This window comes from Oncorhynchus nerka, linkage group LG24 (genome assembly GCF_034236695.1).
Source record: "Oncorhynchus nerka isolate Pitt River linkage group LG24, Oner_Uvic_2.0, whole genome shotgun sequence".
NCBI lineage: Eukaryota > Metazoa > Chordata > Actinopteri > Salmoniformes > Salmonidae > Oncorhynchus > Oncorhynchus nerka.
The window spans coordinates 24,293,915-24,316,499 of record NC_088419.1 but is presented as its reverse complement, the minus strand read 5'-3'; the positions used below and the strand labels follow the sequence as shown (position 1 = coordinate 24,316,499).

The 22,585-nt window shown below is 41.0% G+C and overlaps 1 protein-coding gene and 1 pseudogene across 9 annotated transcripts in view; one reads left to right on the top strand and one right to left on the bottom strand.

Annotated features, from left to right (window-relative positions):
- The window catches only part of LOC115107708 (A-kinase anchor protein 7-like), a 35,355-nt pseudogene extending 24,994 nt beyond the window's left edge, over positions 1 to 10,361 (bottom strand).
- A 10,014-nt stretch (positions 10,362 to 20,375) lies between these two features.
- Positions 20,376 to 22,585, top strand: part of LOC115107705 (protein 4.1-like) — a 100,794-nt gene continuing 98,584 nt past the window's right edge. For 4 of the 9 annotated variants that reach the window (XR_010460861.1, XM_029631256.2, XM_029631253.2 and 1 more), the window contains exon 1: positions 20,377 to 20,512. The gene's annotated coding sequence lies outside the window, so the exon portion shown is untranslated. Of the gene's footprint in view, positions 20,513 to 22,585 lie in introns of all 9 variants that reach the window. The other 5 variants (XM_029631258.2, XM_029631257.2, XM_029631254.2 and 2 more) reach the window with 2 other exon arrangements.

The window sequence follows — 22,585 nt, the reverse complement described above, 5'->3', positions numbered from 1 at the left end:
GGAGTGGGGCCATCCCCTCACAAGGCCAGCTCAGTGGCCCACAGTCCCCACAGGACCTAGGCCAGTGCCGGAAGGTGGGGCTTCCAGCGAGAGGCCGATTTCATTGGCCTTGTCAGGCGTGATTGTAGATCCTTCAACTGAAATTGAGAGTGCGACCCACCCATATTCAACTAAAAACAACATGACATTCAGCCACCCTAAAATCTATTTCCTAATCAATACATAGCAGTTTCTCAGACAGCAGAGTGAATAATGAATAGCGTATAATCCATAATATGAGAGGAACCAGCCTGCAGCATCCTTGGCGGTTCGCACAAAACAGAGTCATATTCACAACATAGTAACACTATCAAATCTAAGTCTCACATATACATGGGTTAACCTCTTGCCCCAACCTTAGAGGGTGAGTACGGCAATAGTGTTTCAGAACTGTGATGTCAGCTCCTTGACATGGGTTTCACAGCTGGCTGCTTGTGTGAGGTGAGAGAGAGGGAACCCTCAGTGTGCTGCGTCCTGTCTGTGACACCAAGCTGACTCAGTCAGGGGAGTGGGGCCATCCCCTCACAAGGCCAGCTCAGTGGCCCACAGTCCCCACAGGACCTGGGAGCAGCTAGTAGAGATCAGAGGGCTGGGGAGAGACCCCCGACCTGCCAACTACACACATCTAGTGGGAAAGTCCTGGAGAGCTTGCCTAGCTGGCACTGCTACCCAACCAGAGCCTTCATGAGTCCAAGTGACAGCTGACGGAGACAAGAGAATAATATACTATATATGCACTAATCAACTCACACCAGTGTGTATGTGCACACCAATCCCAATTCTATCTTCATCGTAATATCAGTCATATTTTAATTGTGTGTGTGTTTACAGGTTGTTCTCAAATGAGAAATTAGCCATGGAGCTGAGCTCTATTTCTGTCATGTATAACAAACACATCCTCCTAAATCAACACCCTTCCAAAGTATAGCCTGCCCGCCGCTGACAGTTTCCTGATCCAGTTGGAGTCCTTCCAGACCAACCTGGAGTACCAGGCAAATTAATATGGCATTTCTATTGGAGCCATGTTGCTCTCAACTGGATGCTTTTAGACATTTCCATGTTAGTCATATAGACCAACCAAAAGCTCTGTGGACTAATTACAGATGAACTAGGCTATAGCCAAACCATAATAGCCAAACCATATTTTAATGTTTTGTTGTCGACCCTACATACATCACACTGAGCGCACACACACTGGTTGAATCCACGTCTTTCCAATAAAATGACGTTGAACCAACATGGAATAGACATTGAATTGACGTCTGTGCCCAGTGGGATGGTACATATTTGATATGCAGAACAAGTCTATTCCAAGTACCACCAATTTCACAGGCTGTTAGACAGCAATCTGAAGCACAATTAACTTGTTCCTGATCGTCTTAAAAAGCAGACACACACAGCCAGAGGAGCGCACAGTGGAGACAGTCAGTGCACATGAATTAGGCTGCCCTGTTCCCACAACACTTCTTCCCTCGTCAGCTCTGTGTACTGGCTAATGAATTCCAAGCCTTTAGCTGATCTCACACAGACTATTTCTCTCACCGCGGGTGCATTTGACTTTTGCCAAGCTTGGTTTTAAGTGGCTTTAAGAGCAAAAACTAAAATCTCCAGAAGTTGGAGGCTAAACATAAACATTCCTGGGTTTTTAAACAATTAGGCTAATTTGAAAAAAGGTCTGTTCTGTGGTTTACTCAGTCAAAATAGAACACGAAGTGAACGGCTGACAAAGACACTTGTTCCCAGAGAAGAACATCATCCTCAAATAATTTATAAATTCAAAGAAGCAGGGAATTCAAACAAAAAACAAGTACTAAAAGCCACAAAACACAATCCCCACCAATTCTGTCTTGATTATGAGTGTCTATTGATTGTCAGAACAGACCTCTGAGGAATATCAAGGCAGGTCTGAACAACAAGCATCTTAAACCTCCTAATGTTAGTCCCTGGGTAAAGAGTTGACCAGATGATGTAGAGGAAAAGCACCACCCTCACAGACAATCACCTAAAAAAAGATGATAAACTCCCTCTGCTGGTCAAAATAAAAACAAAGCAACCCGCAAGAATTCCGTTCAGTAACATCAAGGGGCAGTTTGAAAATAAAATCTAGGCTAAAAAAAACAATAACATCCCTTGCTACATCACATTATATGAACTGGTTCTGGACATTTTTCTAGGATAAATATTAAATCCCAGTAAGAAAATCCCCACTGTACTCACTATTAGTCTGTATTATGATATTTAGACTTTCCTCAGGTTTAGTTTACCTCCCAAGTTTTGGAGTAAATAAAGTTGTGTGCATAATTCATGTGATATTGAAGTGGTACAGTAGGTATGAAGCAAAAAACGTTCATCTCTTTGAATTCTAAATTATGTCAATGCGGACAGATGAGATTTTCAGTTACAATTGTTTCAAGTCTGCCTCATGGTTCTACTCACCGAAACTGACCTCGGTGGTAGAATCCATCTGGGGTCTTTTCTTCACCATTGAGCAGAGGGCCAGTCTGAACACCCTCTCGTTTCCAAAGTGGTGACGAGCGTAGTTAGAGTACAGCTTCTTTAAACCCTGGGAGACAACACAGACAGACATGGGGATGTGCACAATGTCACATCTGACCAGATATGGATGTTTCAGAACACACCCATCCACCCTGACCCCACACAGTAACAAAGTATTCTCTAGGCTGCCTGTTGTCTGGTGGGAACAATAACACCAGCAGGAAATAGGTCATCCACTGCCAACAAACCGATAAAGCAGGGAGCGTCCATCTTCCCCTCCTACTACCCCCCCCCCCTCCAGGTCAAATGCTCCTCATCCCTCCTCCCCTTGCCAGACCACTGTACATAGACTGCCATAACAATCATTCACTCAGCCAGGACGGTAAACATGTCACACAGTGGACCGCTGCTACAAATTCACTCAACCTGAGTGAATATCATGGTTCACAATTTGATCAAAGGGCCTTCTTCCTGCCATGGGACAGTGACTTAGTATAAAGATACTGTTAAGTTTATAAATGGCTTACACTATCAAAGCATATCCAGACTATCACATCCAGCCGTGATTGGAGTCCCATAGGGCGGCGCACAATTGGCCCAGCGTCGTGCCAGTTTGGCCGTCATTGTAAATATGAATTTGTTCTTAACTGTCAAGTATATTGTATTATTACATCTACTGATTTTCATTCCTAAGTCACTGAATGTGCATAATCACACTTATTTCATGATAATCTACACATTATTATAATCAATGACATTATCATAAGGACTTTGGTCTTGCAGGGTAAATTGCGTAAATTGATATGAAAGACAGAATAAACACACACACACTTGGCTTTGAATTCTCTAACAATCTTACCTACACAACCAAATAAGGTATCCCTCAAAGGCAGAAAAGGTTGCCAGTAAGAAGGGATAGTGAAGCTGCGCTTAGATCTCCACACAGCTGTGTTGTTTTCTCTATGCATATCGTTCCAGCAGGAGTGAGGAGGCTCACCTGACTGTGTAGAGGAGGAGTTTTGGACAGCTTCATGAAGGTAAGGTGAGGCTTGAAGGCTTTGCGGTCACCAGACGAGATGCATTTCTCCTCAAACGTTTTCCTCACAAGACCTGGCGCAAATGACCAGAGACAGAGTGAGGGTGATGGGAAAAACAACAGCAGATCTATTTGTAGTTCAGGACCACGAGGGAGAGAGCAACTTTAAGCCAGAGTGGTGTAAGACAAGGAGATAATCAATAGGAGGAGAGGGCGGGGGGTATAGGGGTTAGTGGAAGAACACAAATGGGCAATAAAAGACAGCAGCTGATAATCTGTTAGTGTCTCTATTTTAGGGAAGCTTTCTCCATCTAAAAAAACACAGCCTCATTGAAAAAAATCTTGTAATATCTAAAAAGTACAAAATAATAAAGATATCACATTTTGATTATGCAAGAAAAAAAAGCAAAACATTTAAGATGCACTATAATGCAGAAATAGCTCCACCATTTTGTGGTTGCTAAAATTGGAAGTAAGCCGAATTTCAGTTTGTGACAAAACAAACAAGTATAGTGTAGACAAACATTGTGTGAAATATATTTTCCATAACTACAAATAATTGTATTTTCAGCCAGTGCACAAAACTGAAAGATGCAAAAACTAAAACATAGAAGCAGAAAAAGTGCCCATTGAACAGATCTACCGCTTCTTAGACTTGCTTTCAATGACAATAACTGATCTATGACTAGGGCTGTTGTGGTGACCGTATTACTCCCAGTCACGAAAGCAAGTGAAGACAAGTGACCGCCAGTTAAGTCACGGTAAGTAGGCTTCTCCAAGCTCTGATGGTCATGAGCAGCCAACCAAACGTGCTAACTGCCTGGTACGCAACCCTCTAATCACTGTGACATCAATGCAAATGTAATCAAAAATTTCATGAGAGCCCATGAGCTCATGTTGCGCAACATATCTATAGGCTATGCAATTACGTGATGGCTTCTATAAAAAATAAACGATTCCATCAGCAATCTATATCTCAACTTCCCTAATATTAAGCACATTGCTTTTCTTTACAACAGGAGTATAGCCTACCTGGCTGGCACAAATTAACCACGGGAAAGATTCCTCCATTCGCTATTTAAGTGCATAGGTGACACTTATCTTTTCTCGCTACCCCAGTTTTGATACAGGTGCATGATAATGGTCCGTTCTAAATCAAAACAAATTTCACATATACTAAATGATATATGTAAAAACAAGATTAAATCAAGAATAGTCTGAAGGGTGACAATATTAACCTATCACTCGTGTGCCACTTGTGAATTATATATTGTCGCCTGTGAATGACGCCCAGCATAAAAAACAATGCCTTATATATTTTTTAATTACTTTTTCGAATCATACGCGCACACCTCATGTAGCCTAGCCCATTGTCTTGATATGGTTTGGATCACAACTAGAGAACATAACTTCTTAAAATTAAGCACCTTAATCCGCTTTACAAGGGGTGCTGAGCCTGTGACAACCCTCCCACTCTGTCTGCTCATACAGGATGTCGGTGGGCGGAGCCGGGAGGGTCGTCAGCAACATGGGACACCCCTGGGCTCAGGTGTGTTCCGGGTATAAATAAATACGCCTTTCCCCCATACATTGAAGAGACTCTCTCACGCAGACACACTTGTTTTTAGTTGTGGCAATTTGGGGCTTCTTTGAGTCCATTTGTTATGGCACCTCTCAACACCATCTATATACACACACAGTAAATTATATAGTTAAGTTTAATAAATATATTTTGTTATGCTGTTATCTCAACGTTTTCTCTCTTTTTATTACGGGCTACGAGACAGTTCGTGACAAGCCTAGCTGGCATACATAAGCAGCGAGCGCGTTTCAAAGTTTGGGGAAGATCATTGTCACCATAAAAATGCACCTTTATAATAAAAGTATTACATGCATAATTACATTTGCGGTCACTTCTGCTAATGGAACATTTGCGCTTATAGCCTACTACAATGAGCGCATAGTTGGCTTGTGAAGAAATGCACTATTAGGCCATCAACATTTTAAGCTAAATGTTGTGACCTTATGCATACATTGCGTAAAAAAGGTTGATGCTAGTGGTATTAAATTTGGGATCTGGCGCATCCCACAACTGACCCAGACTATGTTCGGAATATTTATTTCTCGCACAGAATGTCAACTTTTGTACTATGAGAGATAGTAGACTGACATAGGCTAGTGTTTTTGCTGTTCGTTAGGCCTACTCATCTTGTTGGCTGATGAAAAGTAAAATGGACAGTTAGTCCAATATCTTCAATATGCACCTCGGAATTCATATCTCCCTCACTAGCTTTAAGCACCAGCTGTCAGAGCATCTCACAGATCACTGCACATAGCCCATCTATCTACCTAGGGAGGTGACCAAGAACCCGATGGTCACTGACAGAGCTCCAGTGTTCCTATGTGGAGATGGGAGAACCTTCCACAATCTCTGCAGCACTCCACCAATCAGGCCTTTACGGTAGAGTGGCAGCCCGCTTGGAGCTTGCCAAAACACACCTAAAGGACTCAGACCATGACAAACAAGATTCTCTGGTCTGATGAAACCAAGATTGAACACTTTAGCCTGAATGACAAGCGTCACATCTGGAGGAAACCTGGCCCCATCCCTACGGTGAAGCATGGTGGTGGCAGCATCATGCTGTGGGGATGTTTTCAGCGGCAGAGACTGGGAGACTAGTCAGCATCGGGGGAAAGATGAACAGAGTAAAGTACAGAGAGATCCTCGATGAAGTCCTGGGCACTCTGGAGCAGGTTCTCAGACTGGGGCGAAGGATCACCTTCCAACAGGACAATGATCCTAAGCACACAGCTTTGGGACAAGTCTCTGAATGTCCTTGAGTGGCCCAGCCAGAGCCCGGACTTGAACCAGATCGAACATCTCTGGAGAGACCTGAAAATAGCTGTGCAGCAACGCTCCCCATCCAACCTGACAGCGCTTGAAAGGATCTGCAGAGAAGCATGTGAGAAACGTCCCATATAAAGGTGTGCCAAGCTTGTAGCTTCTTACCCAAGAAGACTCGAGGCTGTAATCGCTGCCAAAGGTGTTCCAACAAATTACTGAGTAAAGCGGGACTGAAACATACCTTTTTAGCATCGCTTTTCCTTAGGCTGCTTTTTAGTCATTCAGTTTTTAATTGTTATTCTTTAGTTTATCCTTTTATGTAGTAAATATTGAAGTTATTTTCATTGTTAATTAGATTATTCTCCCCCCCCCCGTGACGCACATTGCGTTGCATTCCATGTCTGAAATGTGCTGTATAAATAATTGATATTGCAGCTTAAATATTCATTTATGAAAGCATATCATTTAAAATGGCTAAAAACAATGCTCATATACACAGATTTATTCTAAAATTGGCAGCCCAACTCACATCAATATACAGCTAGAAAGGCACGGTGAGTGACTGCAAAGACTCCACACACGGGATGAAAGCAGGTGGAGGAAAATGGGAAGCGAGAGAGTAAGGAGAGGGAGGTTGGGTGGGGGAGCAGCAGCTGACTAGCAGTAGCACCCACCTGCAATCTGGACCAGTTTGACAAGGTTCTCTCCCTGGGCCAACTCTACAAAACACCACCTTCCTGAAGTGTCCGATGCTGTGGAAGGGCAGGATGAGCTCTCGCCCCCGCAGCAGGTCCTGCAGTGATGCCTTCATCTGGGCCACTGCACACACTGCCCTGCAGTCAGCAGAGCACAGCATTAATCCCCTCCATCCCTCGCTCTCTCTCTACTTCATCCTCTTTCCACCATGGTCACACACCGTCCAGTCAGGCTAATACATACATTTACCCCTGCAGTATTTAGTGATGCAAATATACATTTCCTGGAATGTGTACAGTCAGACATGTAGCCATGTGTTAGTCATAGGGAGATACAGTTCTAGGACTATATATTTAGTGGCTATGGAGGTTCAAGAAAGTGGAAGTGGTTACCTACATTGTGTTTTACTGTATGTTTTCAGAAAATACCACACTGCACTGAATATTTTCACCTATGGACAAATTATATTTTAAATCAGTATTCTCTCTGCAAATGTGTAGGATAAAGAAACAGACAGAATATAGCTTCTGCCATCTATAAACAGAGGGTGGCTGTTTGGTTGAAATAAGTGAGATCAGCTGCAGATACTCACAAGTTTACTTCCTCTCGACTGGCCAAGTGGGTCACCAGCAGCGTGATGTGGAGACTGGCTACAGGCACCAGAGCCCGAGTGAGTCTGGAGTCCCTCTGCATCACCAGGGCCTGCACTGATCTGCACAAGTAGAGCATGCCATTCACTCTCTGGCCATCCAGTTCCAGCAGTTGCCTTGTGATCACATTTAAAGTGAAACAAGCAGTAATTTATTCCAATTATCAGTGAGCTCATGTGGAGAAACTTTTAAGAAATACCGCAAAATAAAAATATAACATTTACTTTTCAACAAACAAAAAAACAAATTCATAAAATTGTACTTTACGATTTGTGATGGGTATTGAAACAAAGTAGTTTGGGCCTTGTGTTTTCTGTCTCTCTGCATCCTCCTCACTCTCTAACCAAACACCCACCTACCTCTCTTTCGCCTCTTCTTCAAATTGGCCTCTGGCTTGGTAACTAGGGGAAATGTAGCACAATGATTAGTGTTTTACAGGAGACAAATGTCTGATTCTGCTATTCTGTAGTTGGATTTGACTGCCCTCCTGTAAAACAAACTTCCAGTCAAGTGAACAATGCATTATTTATCGCCACTAGGCAGTTGGAGGAAATTTGAATTCAAGGGCAGCTGCGGTACAAGGAAGGTCCTTGCATCAATTGGCAACTACTACAAATAACCAGTCATTATAGGCTTACAGAGTTGGTGCCACCACCATAGAGCCCTGTCATGGTAACTACTGAACTCATCCTCTCTATAAAAAGGTATGTTACAACCATGTTATATTAGTCTGGAGATGTTAATTTAAGTTCACCTAGATATAAATGCATAAATAAAATGGCATAAACTGTTTACAGCCAAGGTTGTTCCATATTGCTGTAGCTGCGAATGGAAGTTCTGACATGAGATTGTCAGAGCATTCGGATGACTTGGACATCTGTTTCCTTCCACGTGGCTTTTGGGGTCTCTTCTTGATCCTCTTCACTATTTCATTTTCTGAGGAAGAAGGGGGAGATGATGACAGCATGCAAATGGCTAAGATGGATCCTCCTAATATCGCAGACATAATTTCCAACAAAAGAGCGTCAAGACTCTGGATGAATGTAATGAATATTTGAAGCTAGTGAACACAAGCTATTCCTTGAAAGTAGTTGAGCAACAACAAAAAAACTGCTCATAGTAAAAATGTATGGTCTGACTGAATGGATTATGTGTGTGACTCACAGGAGGATGCGGAGGGGAGAACGGCTCATAATAATGTCCAGTACGGAGTAAATGGATTCAAACATCTGGAAACCATGTGTTTGATACCATTCCACTCCAGTCATTAACACGAGCCCATTCTTCCCAATTAAGGTGCCACCAACCTGCTGTGGTGACTCCACCCCATCCATTGTGGTGCTTTGACAACAACAAGAATGCAAACAGTTTCTTGTGATGCAGTGTGAGAGCGATGATCCTAGAACTTCTGATATTAAGCCATGGAACTGGCCACCATCAAGACAGTACATAACAATATAATGTACTTCGATTAAAAAATAAAATAAGGGGGTTCTATCTGTTTGTGCAGCATGTCATCCAATGACTATGGAATGCACTTAACCTTTGATGTTACAGTGAGAAGAGAATGTTCTCACAATTCTCTAATAATAGTTATCTTTTTCAAATCTCATTTTAAATTTGTCACATGGGCAGAATACAACAGGTGTTTCACCTTACCGTGAAATGCTTACTTACAAGCCCTTAACCAACAACGCAGTTAAGAAAATATTTACAACAAAAAAGTAACAATAATGAGGCTATATAAAGGGGGTACCAGTACCGAATCAATATGCAGGGTGCAGGTTAGTCGAGGCAATTTGTATATTAGGTAGGGGTAAAGTGACTATGCATAGATAATAAACAGCAAGTAGCTAGTGAAGTTAAGTATTTCAATTTTCAATTGAGGTTGGACTACTTAAATTTCCCTCCTTGACAAGAGTCAATAGAGTCTCAAAGCCACAAGAGGGTAGAATACATTGTAAACATTGCTTGTTAGGGGGATGTAGTTGCAGAAACAATGGAATGGTTTTGTCGACTTCCTCAATCGCTGTTCCAAATTACAATGTGGAAGACGTTTTACACAGAGTCAATGAAAAGCTGTCACGCCCCACCCTCAAACTTTGGAATCAAATAAGCCAGGTTCCACTCATTTAGCGCATTTCTGTGATGATAATAGGTTATATATATGTCTTACCAGGGGCGATGAACTCCTTCACATTGCAATGCAATTGACTTTCCTCAGCAGCAACTATATCAGTCGATGGATCATGTGCAGGTGACAGCAAGAGTTCGTTGTCATGTTCCTTGCTACTCGTCTCGAGCATAATCAGTCTCAGTGACCGACTGCATTCCAAAGAAGTTACCTGACCTTGAGGTAAATACAGAAAAGTAGAAACCGTTTTGATAAGCTTCCTTTGTCAAATTTAGCGTGGGGCTTCGTGCAGTTTGCACATTGATGTTCTCGGACTGCAAGATTTCTGTGAAGCAGGCAAATCCCTCTAATATATTTAAGAAGTGAAGTCTGAGCAGGACAACCTAAATGAGACTAACCAGCTAACGTTAGCTAGCTACATAGCATTTGGAGTAAAGATAGTTAACTCACGAGTGACCAGGCCATATCATTCAGTCTTTTATTACTAGCTAGCTAGCTACCTTTAGCTAACTAGCTCCTGTCATCTGTTAAAACACGTCTAATTCAAGTTAGCTAGTAACGTCGCTAGCAAACTGAAAGGCTAGCTTGGTAGAGAATTAAAAACAAAAAGTCCAGCATTTGTTTTCAGCATAAAGTTAAATGGTACTTTTTGCAGCAAACCTGCAAAATGTGTGCTTACTCCTAACTAACATAACTCACTACACATGTAAACACAAGACTACGGATACTCAAAATGATCAAATTACATACGCTTATGACAAAAAAACGCTAGAACCAGTTTTTGACAATCAAGGCAACGTGTTACCTTTTATATTTGTTTGTCTGTAAACGGAACTGTAAACGGAATTAAATTAGCTAGCTTTTTTATTTGACCTTTATTTAACTAGGCAAGTCACTTAGAACAAATTCTTATTTACAATGATGGTCTGGCAAAAAGCCTTTGTCGGGGACGGGGGCTGGATAAAAAAATATATAAATAAATAATAACAAATATAGGACAAAACACACATGACAAGAGAGACAACTCTACATAAAGAGCGACCTAAGATGACGACATAGCATAGTAGAAACACAACATGACAACAACATGGTAGCAACACAACATGGCAGCAGCACAAAACAGGGAACAAACATTATTGGGCACAGACAAAAGCACAAAGGACAATAAGCTAGAGACAACAATACATCACTCAAAGCAGCCACAACTCTCAGTAAGAGTGTCCATAGTTCACTCTTCAGAATATATAACATTTTCAAATACAGATGTAGTGATGTTGATTAGTAACCTTCACTTAGCCCAATACTTGTATGGAGCCTAACCTTACTGTTACTGCTTATTAAAGTACCTTAGCTACCGTATGTTATTTTCATACGTAGACTGGCTCTGGCAGGCAAATACTCAAACTAAATGTGAATCGATTCTCAATTGCAATACGGTTCTAGAAATATAAAGCCCACAACTTTCATATCACACCAAAATAATTTCACAAATGCAAAATGTACAGTTTTAAACAAAGATTTATAGAAACCCTGGATTACTAATGCTATGTATTGGCTTTGAAGCCAACGGTAGGCCACATTGGCAATCCTCAGAAAACCAGTCCTCCATAGGAATGAATGGAATTCTACAGTATTTCATTTAAATGTTTCAAGGACAAAATTACATGTTTTCAAGTATTTCTGTTGTTGTAGTGAGGACAGTAACATTAGTACTTTCAAAAAAGTCTACCTTAATGAAAATGTTTTTCTCTATATTTTTTAAATTTAAATTAGTATATTTAGCTCACATTATATAATTTAAAAGTAAGCATTAAGGTGTCTGTAATAGAATGAACATGGCAAAAACAAATGTAGACATTAGTAAATGCATTTCTATAACTTTTTTTTACAACGGCGAGGGAGTGCAGTTGCTTCAAAACAGCACTCCTGTTGTCAGCAGTGTGTGTGTATATAAACTGTATGTGTGTATGTATGTATGTATGTATGTGTGTGTGTGTGTATATGTGTGTGTGTATATACAGTGCCTTGCGAAAGTATTCGGCCCCCTTGAACTTTGCGACCTTTTGCCACATTTCAGGCTTCAAACATAAAGATATAAAACTGTATTTTTTCCTGAAGAATCAACAAGTGGGACACAATCATGAAGTGGAACGACATTTATTGGATATTTCAAACTTTTTTAACAAATCAAAAACTGAAAAATTGGGCGTGCAAAATTATTCAGCCCCTTTACTTTCAGTGCAGCAAACCCTCTCCAGAAGTTCAGTGAGGATCTCTGAATGACCCAATGTTGACCTAAATGACTAATGATGATAAATACAATCCACCTGTGTGTAATCAAGTCTCCGTATAAATGCACCTGCACTGTGATAGTCTCAGAGGTCCATTAAAAGCGCAGAGAGCATCATGAAGAACAAGGAACACACCAGGCAGGTCCGAGATACTGTTGTGAAGAAGTTTAAAGCCGGATTTGGATACAAAAAGATTTCCCAAGCTTTAAACATCCCAAGGAGCACTGTGCAAGCGATAATATTGAAATGGAAGGAGTATCAGACTACTGCAAATCTACCAAGACCTGGCCGTCCCTCTAAACTTTCAGCTCATACAAGGAGAAGACTGATCAGAGATGCAGCCAAGAGGCCCATGATCACTCTGGATGAACTGCAGAGATCTACAGCTGAGGTGGGAGACTCTGTCCATAGGACAACAATCAGTCGTATATTGCACAAATCTGGCCTTTATGGAAGAGTGGCAAGAAGAAAGCCATTTCTTAAAGATATCCATAAAAAGTGTAGTTTAAAGTTTGCCACAAGCCACCTGGGAGACACACCAAACATGTGGAAGAAGGTGCTCTGGTCAGATGAAACCAAGATTGAACTTTTTGGCAACAATGCAAAACGTTATGTTTGGCGTAAAAGCAACACAGCGCATCACCCTGAACACACCATCCCCACTGTCAAACATGGTGGTGGCAGCATCATGGTTTGGGCCTGCTTTTCTTCAGCAGGGACAGGGAAGATGGTTAAAATTGATGGGAAGATGGGTGGAGCCAGATACAGGACCATTCTGGAACAAAACCTGATGGAGTCTGCAAAAGACCTGAGACTGGGACGGAGATTTGTCTTCCAACAAGACAATGATCCAAAACATAAAGCAAAATCTACAATGGAATGGTTAAAAAATAAACATATCCAGGTGTTAGAATGGCCAAGTCAAAGTCCAGACCTGAATCCAATCGAGAATCTGTGGAAAGAACTGAAAACTGCTGTTCACAAATGCTCTCCATCCAACCTCACTGAGCTCGAGCTGTTTTGCAAGGAGGAATGGGAAAAAAATTCAGTCTCTCGATGTGCAAAACTGATAGAGACATACCCCAAGCGACTTACAGCTGTAATCGCAGCAAAAGGTGGCGCTACAAAGTATTAACTTAAGGGGGCTGAATAATTTTGCACACCCAATTTTTCAGTTTTTGATTTGTTAAAAAAGTTTGAAATATCCAATAAATGTTCCACTTCATGATTGTGTCCCACTTGTTGTTGATTCTTCACAAAAAAATACAGTTTTATATCTTTATGTTTGAAGCCTGAAATGTGGCAAAAGGTCGCAAAGTTCAAGGAGGCCGAATACTTTCGCAAGGCACTGTATATATACACTGCTCAAAAAAATTAAGGGAACACTAAAATAACACATCCTAGATCTGAATGAATGAAATATTCTTCTTAAATATTTTTTCTTTACATAGTTGAATGTGCTGACAACATAATCACACAAATTATCAATGGAAATCAAATTTATCAACCCATGGAGGTCTGGATTTGGAGTCCCACTCAAAATTAAAGTGGAAAACCACACTACAGGCTGATCCAACTTTGATGTATTGTCCTTAAAACAAGTCAAAATGAGGCTCAGTAGTGTGTGTGGCCTCCACATGCATGTATGACCTCCCTACAACACCTGGGCATGCTCCTGATGGGGTGGCGGATGGTCTCCTGAGGGCTCTCCTCCCAGACCTGGACTAAAGCATCCGCCAACTCCTGAACAGTCTGTGGTGCAACATGGCGTTGGTGGATGGAGCGAGACATGATGTCCCAGATGTGCTCAATTGGATACAGGTCTGGGGAACGGGCGGGCTAGTCCATAGCATCAATGCCTTCCTCTTGCAGGAACTGCTGACACACTCCAGCCACATGAGGTCTAGCATTGTCTTGCATTAGGAGGAACCCAGGGCCAACCGCACCAGCATATGGTCTCACAAGGGGTCTGAGGATCTCATCTCTGTACCTAATGGCAGTCAGGCTACCTCTGGCGAGCACATGGAGAGCTGTGCGGCCCCCCAAAGAAATGCCACCCCACACCATGACTGACCCACCGCCAAACCGGTCATGCTGGAGGATGTTGCAGGCAGCAGAACGTTCTCCACGGCGTCTCCAGACTCTGTCACGTGCTCAGTGTGAACCTGCTTTCATCTGTGAAGAGCACAGGGCGCCAGTGGCGGATTTGCCAATCTTGGTGTTCTCTGGCAAATGCCAAACGTCCTGCACGGTGTTGGGCTCTCACCTGTGGACGTCGGGCACTCATACCACCCTAATGGAGTCTGTTTCTGACCGTTTGAGCAGACACATGCATATTTGTGGCCTGCTGGAGGTAATTTTGCAGGGCTCTGGCAGTGCTCCTCCTGCTCCTCCTTGCACAAAGGCGGAGGTAGCGGTCCTGCTGCTGGGTTGTTGCCCTCCTACGGCCTCCTCCACGTCTCCTGATGTACTGGCCTGTCTCCTGGTAGCGCCTCCATGCTCTGGCCACTACGCTGACAGACACAGCAAACCTTCTTGCCACAGCTCGCATTGATGTCCCATCCTGGATGAGCTGCACTACCTGAGCCACTTGTGTGGGTTGTAGACTCCGTCTCATGCTACCACTAGAGTGAAAGCACAGCCAGCATTCAAAAGTGACCAAAACATCAGCCAGGAAGCATAGGAACTGAGAAGTGGTCTGTGGTCCCCACCTGCAGAACCACTCCTATATTGGGGGTGTCTTGCTAATTGCCTATAATTCCCACCTGTTGTCTATTCCATTTGCACAACAGCATGTGAAATTTATTGTCAATCAGTGTTGCTTCCTAAGTGGACAGTTTGATTTCACAGAAGTATGATTGACTTGGAGTTACATTGTGTTGTTTAAGAGTTCCCTTTATTTTTTTGAGCAATATAGTATATATATATATATATAAAGAAAAATAACAGTAGTTTTAACTGGTTTTTATCAATTTTTAACCGGAGAGTTTTTTTTCATTGACATGTTTTTTGGCAGCCTTCGTCCATTACATACATTACATGTTTTCAGGGGGCATGGAATAACAGGTGGTCCTTCTGTCTTCTGTAAACACATACTGTAACATGGCGATATGGCCTCGTGGGAACAGTAACCCTATAAAGGTGTGTGTCAATTTAACGTTTCGTTTTTTGGAAATTATTTCTCTCTGATATGAAAGATTAGGACCTTAAGCGTGCAAATCCGTACTGCAAGAGATGCGTGTTAATGTTCAGACCGAGCAGCAGGGATCTGAACAAAAACCTTGTACAAAAGATGCCTTCATCCAATGACTCTGATGTGTAATTGAATGGAACTGATTCATGATCAAGTGTTAACCTTCACTGTGCTTTGACACTGTTACTGAAACACAGTGTTTCTGTTAACTGATACAATAGCTAAATGACAATGGTGTGAGGTGATTACAATATTGTATAGACAAGGTATTTAGAAGATAATAATTTTCCTTCAGCTAAATTCAGAGCACTAATTTATCACTAAATTTTGTCAATCACTTTTCTGTGCCTGAGCACTGTTACTTCCTGAAAACAAATAGCCAGCAGCAGGTGGTGATAGAGTATCAGTATATGCCCTGTTAACCTAAATTAGACTAGGCCACACCCATTCTTGTAACAGAAGAACTCAGGACATGGTAACGCACACATGCTGTGTAGATGGCCTAGTGTACAACCCCAACCCAGTCCTAGAACAAACGAGACACAAACTAGATAGAATAGAGTTTTTATAACTATGTCGCCTTTCTTCGTGTATTTAAATAACTGGCAGGAAAAGACTGATTTTAAATCAATACCTAATATACACCCTCCTGTAATAAAGACAGAAGTCACACACGTTGAAGTGAAGGGCAGATCTCTAAACAAGCCAGCAGTTTGTCATTATGCAACATTGAGCTTATACAGTATTGAAATATTACGTTAAAAAAGTTTAATGTTACCTTTCCATACAATCGTTTAAAAGTACACCACAATACTTCTTCCTTGTTCACCATCCTCTCCCCAGGTAACACCTGTATTGTTTGCGGAACAAACAATGCCTTGAAAAAAAGACTCATGTATGTTCTTCTCTCTACCGTGAACGCCTTTGTTTGTGTTTTGTGACTACACCACTGGATTTGGTTTCAGATTATGGGGGAGATACCTGCTATCACAAAAAGGGAACAGGTGTAATAGCAGGACCAGTTTGACGACTCGTTCTTTACCCGAACAGAGGTGAAAGCCTGGAGAGTCTGTCTGCTTATCTCCCCATCTTATCTGAATTTAAGTACACAATCTCTGAGGTGAGTGAGAATCTGAAACGCCTATATTTGCTCACAGTTCCTTCATCCAGGATATGTGTACCACAGGAACATAGGCTCTGTTTGATTTTTTTGTTGATTCATTTTTCATAGTAAATAGAATAATGAAAATTGGGGTGCAATGTTATACAACAGCTATCATTCATAAAACCAACATTTTAAGATGTTTTACATGTAAATTGTAGCTGTGTGTGTGTTTCACAAAAATCAAAAAACCTCTTCTTACACTGAAATATTATTGAAATGTACATAATCATCTCAAAGGTGTTTAATTGATTGTGGTATGTACTGAATGTCAGTCATTAAAGGCATGTACGCGTGCAGTCATAAAACAGATTATAAAGTGGAGGATTACAATTCATGGCATTTGAGACATTCAATTGGCTCCACTGGCAGGCACCTGTACACCGCAAAGTCATCCTGCATCATGGAATCCATTTATGACATTACAGAGAGGCTATTGCATGAAAACGTTATGAAGAGAGCAGTTGCTGTCAACTCAATCATCAGTCAAACACACTTCCTTATAAAGTCATCTTTTTAACCAGGCTGGCTGTGTTCAAGACTCTGCCCCAAGATAGCATCAATAGGATTTACGTGCACACAGAGAGAGAGTCACTGCTCCAAGTACTTTGTCTCTCTCCCTCTTAATCCACTGTTCCCTAACACTAGCCCTCCTCATTGGTCAGCAGTAAGGAGACCTAGATGTACTGGAATTTGCCGCATCGAAGGCGAACCTGACCTAGCTCTTCTACCGTTGGTGATGTTATTAACCTAGAGCAACCTCTTTGCCGTCAAAGAGTAAGCAGCTAGGGTATCTTTTAATACACTCGTTTTTTAAAATGCATTTGATATCTACGGGCCAGTTGGTGGATTGTGATAATTCTTCTAACTAATCCCTTGGGGTAAATCTGTAACCATGTTTTGGGATTTGATTAAAAACAACAATCCTGGGGGGGTAACAGAGGACAGTTTTATTCCCTGGTAGTATCACAGCACATATCATGCTAATCAACTGGAACTAGGATATATGTCTGTAATCTGTAATTGATTATTTGTGGTTTAAACAGGAAAAACACTATTGAGGTACATCATTTCTCTCTTACTTCTCATTTTAAAGTCTACAGTATATGGGTGTGATCTTATGTTGCACAACCTCTGAAAGCATATGAAACTACGAAATTAATTATAGGCCTAATTCTCCCTTTGCTTTTATTTTGCACGTGGATCACTTGGAATGAATCGGTGGATGTGCCTCTCAACTGTGATTATGATCATCTTCTACTGGTGAGTTGGATGTTACTTTTACTTTTATGTGTGAAGAAAGACTTGTTTTACATTTGTGCTTTAATCCTATTTGATATTTACCTTTCAAAACCTTCTGAAAAATGCATATTTAAAATGTGATTCCTCAGTCTATTTTATGTATTATTTGGTTGGCTGAAATTACGATGTTGGTTTTGGTTTCATCATGGTTTGATGTTTAAGATGCAGGCCTTTTGACATATGACCCTATCACATGACAGTGTTGTGAGTGTCTCTTTAGACCTCAAGAGCACAGTCCTGTTATTTGGTACAACACAGTAGCAATGTACTAGTAAGTAACTTAATGTACCTTGTGCAGTAAGTACTAGCATGTCAAGGTTATAAACAAAGACAAGGCCATTGATCCATTTCGCTACAAACATACAATAAGAGGCAATCAATGCATTAATAATGAACCCTCAACCTCCTAGACTTTAATGGTATCTATTGATCCTCAGTGCCCACAACCGAATATCTGCTCCGTAATGGATATTTGATGGCAAGCGAAAGTGCTAATGATTGTTTTGTATGTGCTGCTGCACTAGCCTGCAGCAAGGTGGTCCATTCTTTATTTGTTTTGCCAAGTAAAGCTGTTGATATACAATACCAGTCAAATGTTTGGACACACCTACTCATTCAAGGGTTTTTCTTTATTTGTACTATTTTCTACATTGTAGAATAGTAGAAGACATCAAAACTATGAAATAACACATACGGAATCATGTAGTAACCAAAAAAGTGTTCAACAAATCAAAATATATTTTATATTTGAGATTGTTCAAATAGCCACGCTTTGCCTTAATGACAGCCTTGCACACTCTTGGCATTCTCTGAACCAGCTTCATGAGGAATGCTTTTCCAACGGTCTTGAAGGGGTTCCCACATATGCTGAGCACTTGTTTGCTGCTTTTCCTTCACTCTGCAGTCCAACTCATCCCAAACCATCTCAATTGCATTGAAGTTGGGTGATTGTGGAGGCCAGGTCATCTGAAGCAGCACTCCATCACTCTCCTTGGTCAAATAGCCCTTACACAGCCTGGAAGTATGTTTTGGATCATTGTCCTGTTGAAAAACAAATGATAGTCCCACTAATCGCAAACCAGATGGGATGGCGTATTGCTGAAGAATGCTGTGGTAGCCATGCTGGTTAAGTGTGCCTTGAATTCTAAATAAATCACAGACAGTGTCACCAGCAAAGCACCATCGCACCTCCTCTTTCATGCTTCACGGTGGGAACCAAACACGTGGAGATCGTACATTTCCCTACTCTGCCTCTCACAAAGACACATCAGACCAAAGGACAGATTTCCACCTGTCTAAAGTCCATTGCTCGTGTTTTTTGGCCCAAGCAAGTCTCTTCTTATTATTGGTGTCCTTTAATAGAGGTTTATTTGCAGCATTTGACCATGAGGACCTGATTCACGCAATCTCCTCTAAACAGTTGATGTTGAGATGTGTCTGTTACTTGAACTCTGTGAAGCAGTTATTTGGGCTGCAATCTGAGGTGCAGTTAATTGCTGATTTCTGAGACTGGTAACTAATGAACTTATCCTCTGCTTCAGAGGTAACTCTGGGCCTTCCTTTCCTGTGGCGGTCCTCATGAGAGCCAGTTTTATCATAGCGCTTGATAGTTTTTGCGACTGCAATTGAAGAAACTTTAAAAGTTCTCGAAATATTCCGGATTGACTGACCTTCATGTCTTAATGTAATAATGGACTGTCATTTCTCTTTGCTTATTTGAGCTGTTCTTGTCATAATATGGACTTGGTATTTTACTAAATAGGGCTATCTTTTGTATACCAACCCTACCTTGTCACAACACAACTGATTGGCTAAAACACATTAACTTTTAACAAGGCACACCTGTTAATTGAAATGCATTCCAGGTGACTACCTCATGAAGCTGGTTAAGAGAACCAAGAGCGCACAAAGCTGTCATCAAGGCAAAGGGTGGCTACTTTGAAAAATCTCAAATCTCAAATAATAAAATAAAATAATAATGATTTGTTTAACACTTTTTTGGTTACTACATGATTCCATATGTGTTATTTCATAGTTTGGATGTCCAAACTATTATTCCGCAATGTAGAAAATAGCAAAAATAAAGAAAAACCCTTGAATCAGTGGGTGTGTCCAGACTTTTGTCTGGTACTGTAAGTCATCTGATGCTGCTGTTGTTGAACTTGGAACACGTTACTCTGATACTAAATTGGGCCTATTTAAAAAAATATACGTTTAGTATGTTAAGATAAAAATTATCCTGTGTTGTTTATGCTCCAAATTGATTTCCAAAAGAAACAATAGGCAATATTTCAACCAATTATCATTGGATGCTACTGTAAATGGAAAATAATTTCAATTACAATATATTTTCAGTAGTGGGAGCCACTTCACCACCCCAACACAACATGCAAATAATTTTAGGCCACCAATAGAAAACGCCGACATTTACAGACTGGTGGAGGAACCAATCACAATGCAGTCTCTGATACTTGTGAAATGCCCAAGCCAATTAAATTGGAGAGGCACATGTATTTTTTTTTTTACTGGGGGGGAGTTAGTGTATGATCGACAGTTGGATTTTCTCAGACAGATTTTGGTCTGGGAATTTCAATTTTAGGTTTATCAGAGCACATTTTCACGAGACCACGTTGTAAAAGCTTTTCTTATTTCATCTGAACTGCATCAGGTAAGTTGATGTAACGTTATGGTGCTACCTAATTTGCACACAATTGGTAGAACGATAAAAGCGAGGTAAACAAATCAGTTATTTTAAAACGCTACTTGCATGATTGTAGCCTGCTAGATAGTTAGCAATGCTATGTGGTAACGTTATCAAACATTTCAAAATTGTTTTCGCTTGTAACTAGTTAACTGGTAAGCTAGCAAGCCATGCAGTTAATAAATATATATATATATATTTTTTTTTTGAGCATCCCCAACTGTTCCTTGCAGAATAGGCCTTTTTTTCTTGGCTGCTTGATAATGTTTAACGTTAAAGACACCTTTTTTGGATGTTATTTACCGGCCGTAACGAGTGTAAATGATGATACCAGTAGTTGCTCAGCGAAACTCCATATTGGCTGATCCACAAAGGTATTTTGACACTATAACGCGTGCCGAACTGGTGAATGGGAGTTTGAATCAGAGCTTTCTTTCTGGGCGTTAGAGTTCTCAGGCAGAGATACCGGTTCAGCTAAATTAGCTGGCTAATTATAAAACCAATGACTGTCAATTAGCTACTTGGTTCTCTCAAGTGCTACCAAACAATTTACAAAATACCGCTTTCTCGCTAAATTTGACTAGTGTATCATTCGTGCCGTAACTATGTAAACAAGGGGTCGCTAATCCACAATACATTTGTAAAACCATCTGTGCATTGGTTGCGCCCGCCCCCATTACCTTGTGTTGGAAACTCCTGCAAGTTTCTCTAGCTGACGTTAATAATTGTCGATTTAACTTATGTCTTTCAGGATATGCCCAGCTATATTTTGGTTTGCTAGGTTAAGTTTCAGTGGAGTAAATTATACCAACTATATAGCTCGCAGAGAATACTTAAAGCAAGAGTGCCAATGTTAGCAGCACAACTCAGGAGCGGATACTGCACTTGTTACATCAATAATTCATGAGATGGCATATAATTTTTGCTAGTTAGGCAACGTTAACTACAATCGGCTTAAAAGTTGGAGTTGTTAGACATGGCGCATTGAATAAATAGGTTATCAATTCGTGACTTGGATTTCTTTAGTGACTCAAATCCTCATAGAATATTTCGAAAGTAGTCATGATTGCAGAAACGGCATGTTCGGTCAGCGACCCACTGCTACAGTGTTTGTTTGATTTCACTTGCAAGGCAGAAAGCTAGCGAAGTTAGCTAAAATGTCCATGTGTTACATTGTGTATAGCAATTGTTACATTGCTCTCTCACTCGCACACATTCAACTTTGCGTGTATGCAGGAGGAGAGTGTTTGATGTTAATTTGTGCTCTATAATGCCAGCAAGCATTGGGCCTAAACATCAGTTACAGTATACTCTTGAGATATTTATGATGAGATGCAATGTTAAGTCATGCTTCATGACTTGTCAATACTTCCGCCTGCAAATTACTTGCAAGGTCATTTGTTTGAAAGGATGAAAGTGAACACAGTGCCTCATTGTGGCTTGTTTTGTCAGATGGCCTAATGAGACATTGTTAATTGTTTGGGGTTGCTTATCTCATAATTAGAAGGTGGGTAGCATGGCAGTACACTGGACAGTGAGTTATTGTGTGAAGCTGCTGATGCCTTGTCAGAGAGGGCCATAGGTTTGGTAGTTGGCATATTGAGTATAGGTGGGCTCCCTGGTTAAATGGTTCAATAGTCAACTATTTGAGTTTATTGAGCTTTATTAGTAAATAAGTCTAGAATTCTTTTTTAATTAACCAGCAGGGATAGACTAGTTCACTTACTAGAAGAATGCCATGTTCCTGTGGCACAGAGTTGAAAACGGTCTTCATGGCACACTTAATTGTTAAACCTTTCAATGGGTAGTTATGGTACAACAAATTCTGGTTTTTGTTTGAGGCTTTTGGGCCACACCGGACACAATCTAGGAGAAATACAGACTTGCTTGAGGTAACTTAGGCTCCAGTTTGAATCCCAGAGCCGACAAGGGTAACATTATGTGCCCTTGAGCAAGGCACTTAACCCTAATTGCTCCAGGATCACAGTTTATGATGTTTGACCCTGGCTGTGACCCCACTCTCCGCGGGTGACTCAGGAA